Genomic DNA, 8,803 nt, shown 5'->3' with positions numbered 1-8,803 from the left:
CACACATTTGTTGCCGGAAATTGGAAGTACATCGTTATGGAAACGGAAATAAATGCGCTGAAGAAATAAGGTCTGGTAATGCATAAAATGACCAAATATGGTCATTTGGGTCATTGGGTGCACTATCAACTTTAGTCATACTTGCCAACCTTGAGACCTCCGATTTCGGGAGGTGGGGGGTGGGGGGTGGGGGCGTGGTTGGTGACGTGGTTAAGAGGGGAGGAGTATATTGACAACTAGAATTCACCAAGTCAAGTATTTCATATATATATATATATATATATATATATATATATATATATATATATATATATATATATATATATATATATATATATATATACATATATCCTGAAAATATGCAAACAAAACTGTGTTTAGATAATTGATACTTCAAACTTGCATAAATAAATATTAAGGAGTATAACATAACTTGACTTCTGAGAGCTTCAAAATGTAATGAATAAAATGCTAAAGTTGTTGATGTCGTTGTGGCTTGTGCAGCCCTTTGAGACACTTGTGATTTAGGGCTATATAAATAAAGATTGATTGATTGATTGATTGATTGATAAACAAGCAATTATTTTAATAATTAAATATGGTCATTTTAAATGAATTATTATGATAATTTAAAATTAATTATTTCAAATATGTTTATTTTAATGTATAATTCTATGGCTGGATGTAATAAGGAGTCAGAAAAAATACAAATAAAAATACAATTAATTTTGATGTTTTTAGCAAAATATAGTAAAAATGTATTTAGTTTTTTGTTTTTTTTTATTAATAAATGTATTTATTTTTAGGTAAGATAAACATAATAATACAATTTATCTCTAGTCTGGATGATTTAGTTCTTGTCACCCTGTTCTCCCGTCATGAAAAAAGGCTGTCCTCACTCAGGTCCGCATGGAGCTGGAGGGTGTGTGGCCTCCAGTTCCGGCTGAAAATCGGGAGAATATTTGTCCCGGGAGATTTTCGGGAGAGGCGCTGAATTTCGGGAGTCTCCCGGAAAATTCGGGAGGGTTGGCAAGTATGACTTTAGTCACCAGTAGTGTTGAATATCTTAAAATGTATTTTGCAGTAATTCCAACTTTGACCACAGGGTAGGGTGGCGCTTTCCATCATTTTTAGCAGACTGCACTGCAAAATGATTAAGCCCCCCCCCCCTCTCACGCAAGATCCACCCAGGAACGAGGCCATATGAAAACCCTTCCCTATTGTAGCACAATTTTTTCGTAATGCCAATATGGGGGGGAAAAAGAAAGAAGGAAATTTAATAAAAATCAAAATAAGTCCTAGAAAATACAACTAAACGAACAAATCAGTAAAAAAATTTTGACGAAAAATAAATAATCACTGTAAATAAAATAAGGAATATCCATAACAATAGTGAAAAGACATAAATAAAAACTAAAATGTCCAGCTCCGCTTGTGGTAAAACGCCAACGCAGATAAATGTGTTTTTAATGAAGATTTAAAAGTCTCAAGAGATGTTGTAGCGCTGAGATTCAGAGGGAGAGCGTTGCTACTGCAAAAGCTGGATCACCTCTGGACCTTGGGCACACTAGAAATACTGATATGGTTAGAATTGCATGCAATGAAAAAAAAACAGTGGTGCACTTCCACTGTAATGGTGCCAAAACATGTATAACGAGTACATTGGAAATAGTGTTTAGCATGTTTTGTAGGCCTACAGCGTTTACAGCAGATCTCAGGTAAAGGAAATCCTAAACTCCCGCTTATAGAAAGGTGCGCCTCTGTGGCAGCTATTCTGTCTCCCAGCTCGCCACTTGTAGCAGACCGTGGCTCATTTCCTTCCTTGCGTGACTCTGGAGTGTAAACACACGGCCAGAGTGACTCATCACTATTTCTCACTTCCACGCTCTGATATAAACATACAGATGGGTCAGGGGTCATTCTGGGGTAAGCGTATGGGCGGTGGTGGGGTTTAGATGGGAGTGGGGGGTCGGGGGCTAGCAAGACATCTTCCATTCTCCAAAGAATTCACAGCTTCCTGTGGCCAAAGCCGCATGCCTGCCCACTCCAGTCTAGAGGAAGCAGAAAGAGAAACACGGTTAGAAATAGCGAGCGAGACCTGGTGATAGATTGTCTTCTTTGCTGTACTGCGTGGAAAGAATGTAGATTTGATGTATGTGCGTTCATCTTCTTGGAGTGATGCAGATGGGGGTGTGGCTAAGTTCAATCGTGTGGCGACAATTAACTTCATTCCTTCTCAAACTGATTTATAAGACGTGAAAAGTGTGTTTATGTGCAGCGGCCAGCCTGTCTTTGGAGACGAATGACACTTTAGAATGGAAGGGATGTCTTTAGTAAGCCCTGATCACTTCAGCCTCACGTGGCTGCTGGAGGCCACATTGGGGGGGGGTTAGACATTTCCTGTCAGGCCCCGATGAGAATAAGGGCCAAATACAGTGCAACATCAATCACTTGGCACTCCACGGCTTCCCCAATGCCATTGTTACACAGCAGGAAATGGACCGGTAGCAGGTGGAAATAAAAAGTGCTTTGACATCGACAGCATTAGGGCCAAGAGTCCTTTCAACGTTCAAACAAGCGAACACACACACACACACACATATATATATATATAGGAACGTTACAAACTTACGACTTACAGTCAACTAAACAATCTCATAACAGGTCAAATATAAGCACTTTATAAATATTGTGCCTTAACCATGCTTATTATGAGATGTATTTATTGAACAAGCTGCAGTAGCTTGCAATGGTGTAGAAGTGATGCATCATGCTGAGAAGTCTTCCTATTATTTCGCCCATATTCATCTACATAAGAGGGGACAAAATATTACAAAAACTTATCAGTATGATGCCGTGGAGTTCTACACGACTGTAACGTGCAGAGGAGCCTGGTGTTTCCTATACATTAGTTTATTTGTGGCGGCCCGCCACGGTTACATTTTTTACTGTCACAGAAAAAAATTGGTGTCCATTCTCTTTTAATGGATTTTTTTTTTTATGTAACCATATAAGAATCCACTGAGATCAAGATCTCTTTCACAAGGTGACCTGGCCAAGAGGTCAGCACATGTCACAGAAAATGTGACAGAAAGGTGATAGATTTGGGCGTGGTCACCCTTGCTCCAAATTTAAACATCTTATGATAAACTTAGACTTAGACAAACTTTAATGATCCACAAGGGAAATTGTTCAACACAGTAGCTCAGTTACAATGATGGAAAGTGTAAGGATGGAAAGGACAATGCAGGTATAAATAGACTAATATAGCGCTAAAAAATCTAACATATGTACAAATATATACATAATATGTGTACAGAATAATATATATACAGATATATTATATTGTGTCTATAACATATATGCAATATATACCAATGACCATGTACAATATTACAGTATATACAGTATATGTGACCCAATTGGACTGTCTGTATGTTTGCCACTTCAACTCCGTACAGTAAGTGACATCTAAGTGACATCTTTACTCTGCTTCTTAAGACAGCTGACGTGGTCGCGGTTGATAATGCTTTTGTTCATCAAAATATTGATGTATCAGACGTTCATTATTATCATTTTGCATGCAGCCCAGGTTGTGTTAGAAGACAAATAAATCAATAACTTCATGTTCTGTTGCTCACAAAGGTGTAAAGAACATGAGATAATGTTGCACACTTCTTTTCATACAAACCAAAAAGCTTAGTTTTACTCGCCCACACACTGTCAAAGCAAATTGTGCAAACCAGACTACTTAAAACCTACCACTTTATCTGGGAAAATACACCACAAGACTTACCTGCGCAAGTATGTTTAGCTTTTTATTTGACTTTATCGAGGGGGTTTTTTACACCTAGGGATGGGTACTGAATTCGGTACTTTTGGTACAGACCAAATTCCATGCAAACGAACAAGTGCCGATTCACGTAAAATCAAACAGTCACATTTATCCATAACTTTGTTGCACATGACATCACCTGCGCTCAAGCACTTGGCGGGCAAACAGTATATGTAGCAGATTAGCTCTGGGTAATGTTGCAATTTTCCATGCCAAAAGAGTGATTTTACATGGCAATTTCAACACCTCCTATTTTGACAATGAAAACTACAACTAAGATGCATGTCATAATCAAACAGCTGGTGTGTAAGAAGTACAATACTTAGAGGCAGGCAAACACATTCAGGGCTCAACAAAAGACTAAACTGGCACATTCATCTTAATGGCAGAGACAACTTCTTAACTCTACAGCAACACACAGAACACAACCGATATGAATCCATACTTGCAAATGCGACTAAGAAGTGCAAGATATAACAATGGACAGCACCGTTGTCATTATCAGCTCAATGTATAAACAAAAAAATAGATGTTATTATTAAACAAATTAACATGTATTACTACTTGAACAAACACAAAAGCACCAAAAACTGAAAACTGGTGTTTGCAACTTCCTCACAGTAAAGTTTCTCAAAGCAAAAACTATAATAACAATACCACCGGCTAGCAATTAGTGGTTTAACAGAACACATTTGTTTGACAATTGTCTATATTTTTCACAATTACAAAGTTCGTCATAAAAAATGTTTACCGGCCCGAATAAAATGATTGGTGTTTACGGCGGTCACTCACACGGTCTCGTCAACACGTACGTACAGGGAGCGCATGCATACATACAAAAGCAGTCCAAGAGAAGCGACAAACAATTTGTAGTCATGTTGTAGTTTTATGATAGATTATACATTCAATGACAGCTAACGCTAGCTATCCAAATTGCTATGTTTAGCTAAGAACACCTAAATGTGTTACGTACGTACGTAATTACATACGAGAAGTTGTGAGAGGGCGGGATATATTGTGTAAAATACATTGCACCCCCTAGGCATCTGTATATTTGTTGCAAACAGCCCCTTTAAGTACCAGTATTGATTCCCAAGAATCGGGAATTTGGACCGTATCGGTTCAAATGTGAAAAGGTACCCATCCCTAATGACTCCACAGACGGATACTATTGATGGCGAAGAGGAAAATATGATAACTGGCATGGAACCACAAATAGAATCTATTGGGACTCCAAAAACATTTGGGCGTCTTAGTACAAAATGCATGGGTAAGGATGGGTATCAAATTTCGTACTTTAATAGGCACTGACCCAAGTCGGTCGGTACTACCAGGTATTAAAATCAAACGGTGCCATATACCTTTGTGGCATGTCATATCACGTCCAGTTGAAAACTTGGCCTTGACTTAAGAACTTGACCGGAAAATAAGCACTCAAGCAGCACTCAGAGTAGCCAAACTGCCTCTCGGTAATGTTACAATTTTCCATGCCAACAAAGCAAGAAGTAAGGATTAAAATTTCTAAGAGCGCTCGCTCTATGCTAATTTACACTGTATTTGCCATAGACATGCTAAAGATTATCATTAGCCATTTTACAGTGTAATTTCATCACCTCCAAATTTGGTAATGAAAACTACAACTAAGATGCATGTTACAATCAAAGTGGTGTGTAATAAAGACACACAGAGAAGAAACGACTAGCACATTCAACTTAATGGCAAAGACTACTTCCAGACTATGGCAACACACCGTTGTCTATACAGTACTGCCATTTCACATTTTGGAAAAGCAATTGCATGCAACATCTACATCAGTGACGTGCAGTCACTGGAGGCAGGTGAGGCGGGGCCTCACGTGCCATCATGGAAAGAAAAAATATGTAAAAAGAAAAAAAAAAAATTTAATTGTTATATGTATCAAGTGATTATACTATAAAGTTATTTTCCATTTAACTTTACCAGTTTTAGATTATTTTTATTCAAAATCGCTGAATTTTCACATTTGCCGTTCAAATACTGAGAAGAGACGGTGCGGTGAACAGCAGCCAGTTGAGGCACGTCACTGCGTTGTGCCTCACCATGGATTGCGGACTCGGCTAACTGCTGGCCTGCTGTGTAGTGAGACCGTATTGCTATATGAACTATATTATACATTTCCATAGTTTAGTTAGCTGAGGTATATAATGTACAGTGTATTTTGTCAACAACTGTATGTGTGTAACGTATTTCTTGTGCTGAGCGATCATAAAACGGCTGCAAAAGATGCACTGGCTGTGGCTTGCAGTAATCCCGCCTCCTGCACCCCCGCCGTAGAATGCACCCCCTGACCAGAGTGTTATATCAACTAAAGCCCACACTTAAACTTTCCATGTGCAAGATTGAATCTATTTAAAAAAGTTATTTCATAAGAAGCCAAAAAGTGCAAAAACAATAATGTTCGTGTTGGAGGAGTTGTGAATGACTGCAGGGCCACAACATTAGGTACACCTGCAGACTGCAGGTGTACCTAATTCACAACTCCTCCAACACGAACATTATTGTTTTTGTACTTTTTGGCTTCTTATTAAATAACGTTTGTAACCTATTTTTATGGGCTTTCCTCTTTGTGATGTTAAGTTCCTGTTATGCGCTGTTATACAGTATATGCCTTGAGCTCTTATTTTGAAGGCGCTAAGAGCGGAAGTGATGACACGTTGGAGTGGAGCGGAGGTTTTTGAAAGAAGGTAAATAAAGTGGTCCTCGGGTAAACTGGAGCCTCCGTGTTTGTTATTTTGTAGTTTCATACAGTTTAGGCGACATTTATAAACCCTCGGTTACACTTTTTTAAATAGATTCAATCTTGCACGTGGAAAGTTTAAGTGAGGGTTTTAGTTGATATAACACTCCCGTCAGGGGGTGCATTCTACCGCGGGGTGCATTAATCCAGCACAACAGCGGCGCATGGACTTCATTTATAAGTAAAGGTAAGACCATAATAAAGTTTTTTTTATTAAATGTGCTTTTTTGTGTGCTACAATTTGTATGTGTAAAGTTAAAGTTAAGTTAAAGTACCAATGATTGTCACACACACACTAGGTGTAATGAAATTTGTCCTCTGCATTTGACCCATCCCATTGATCACCCCCTGGGAGGTGAGGGGAGCAGTGGGCAGCGGCGGCGCCGCGCCCGGGAATAATTTTTGGTGATTTAACCCCCAATTCCAACCTTTGATGCTGAGTGCCAAGCAGGGAAGAATGCTGGTATGAGCTTTTAAACATAACCCGTTAACTGCTGCCAATCAAATGGTGAATAAGATACTCTTTAGGGTTCATATGTTTGTAAATCTGACTGTGATGAAGTCAGTGCCTCACCAGCCATGAACCTCACCGCACGTCACTGATCTACATAATAAAGTACAGTACAGTACTTGCAAATGAGACACAGAAGTGTAATAAAACAACAACTGGTCAGCACAGCTCAGAGTTAAACGTTGATTTTTTTTAAACATTTACAATTATTAAAACATTTGAACATACAAGAACATGCAAATGTGTACCGTTAAGTACCGGGAATTGGACCCGTATCGATTCAAATGTTAAGTGTACCCAACCTTACCTACAGTACATATTATATTATAAATAGTCAATAATAGATGCAATGATTGGTAGCACGGTGGAACAGGGGTCAGTGTTGGTGCCTCACAATATGAAGGTCTTGAGATCGACCCCTGGGCTCGAGGAAATTTGGGAGGAGTTTGCATGTTCTCTCTGTGACTGCGTGGGTTCCCTCCGGGTACTCCGGCTTTTCCTCCCACCTCCAAAGACATGCACCTGGGGATAGGCTGATTGGCAACACTAAATTGACAGTTTTACATAACAATTTCCTATAAAGAAATGGATTCTAAATTCGAATACATGTGAGTGTGAATGTTGACTGTCTATCTGTGTTGGCCCTGCGATGAGGTGGCGACGTGTCCAGGGTGTACACGCCTTCCGCCCGATTGCTACACGTGGTAGAAAATGGATGGATGGATGATGTAAAAAAAAAAAAAATCCTTTGTTGAGTCTTTTAAGACAGTGGTTCTCAACCTTTTTTCAGTGATGTACCCCCTGTGAACATTTTTTTAATTCAAGTACCCCCTAATCAGAGCAAAGCATTTTTGGTTGGAAAAAAAGAGATAAAGAAGTAAAATACAGGACTATGTCATCAGTTTCTGATTTATTAAATTGTATAACAGTGCAAAATATTGCTCATTTGTAGTGGTCTTTCTTGAACTATTTGGAAAAAAAGATATAAAAATAACTACAAACTTGTTGAAAAATAAACAAGTGATTCAATTATAAATAAAGATTTCTACACATAGAAGTAATCATCAACTTAAAGTGCCCTCTTTGGGGATTGTAATAGAGATCCATCTGGATTCATGAACTTAATTCTAAACATTTCTTCACAAAAAAAGAAATCTTTAACATCAATATATATGGAACATGTCCACAAAAATCTAGCTGTCAACACTGAATATTGCATTGTAGTGAATGGAATAGCCTACTTGATTTGATGTTCAGTTTATGAACTTACATTCATATTTTGTTGAAGTATTATTCAATAAATATATGTATAAAGGATTTTTCAATTGTTGCTATTTTTAGAATATTAAAAAAAAATCTCACGTACCCCTTGGCATACCTTCAAGTACCCCCAGGGGTACGCGTACCCCCATTTGAGAACCACTGTTTTAAAAGACTGACATTTCAATGCCATTCTGCCACTTCAACATCTGCTGCTCTAAAAGAGAACCTTTTTTTTTATTTTGGTATGTCACTCCATTAAACTTCATGTTTTTTTCCACCCTTTACAGGTTTGCGCTGGACACAAAACTGCCACATGTTTTAATTGCAGCCTCTCCCTGCTTTCTTGCCATCCCCGCCACTCTTCATGTGGGATGGAAGCCTGAGACCTGGCAGGGTGGCTGTCACATAATGCCCACGC

General features: G+C 38.6%; 1 long non-coding RNA gene across 1 annotated transcript in view; it reads right to left on the bottom strand.

Annotated features, from left to right (window-relative positions):
* Nucleotides 1-1,196: 1,196 nt before the first annotated feature.
* LOC133608710 (uncharacterized) overlaps nt 1,197-8,803 on the bottom strand; it is a 14,531-nt gene continuing 6,924 nt past the window's right edge. The window contains exon 3 of the long non-coding RNA XR_009815625.2: nt 1,197-2,051. This is a non-coding gene — a long non-coding RNA (uncharacterized lncRNA). The remainder of the gene's footprint in view (nt 2,052-8,803) is intronic.

Source organism: Nerophis lumbriciformis, linkage group LG06, assembly GCF_033978685.3.
Source record: "Nerophis lumbriciformis linkage group LG06, RoL_Nlum_v2.1, whole genome shotgun sequence".
NCBI classification, from domain to species: domain Eukaryota; kingdom Metazoa; phylum Chordata; class Actinopteri; order Syngnathiformes; family Syngnathidae; genus Nerophis; species Nerophis lumbriciformis.
Note: the sequence above shows the minus strand (reverse complement) of the source record. Positions and strands in the feature narration are given on the sequence as shown.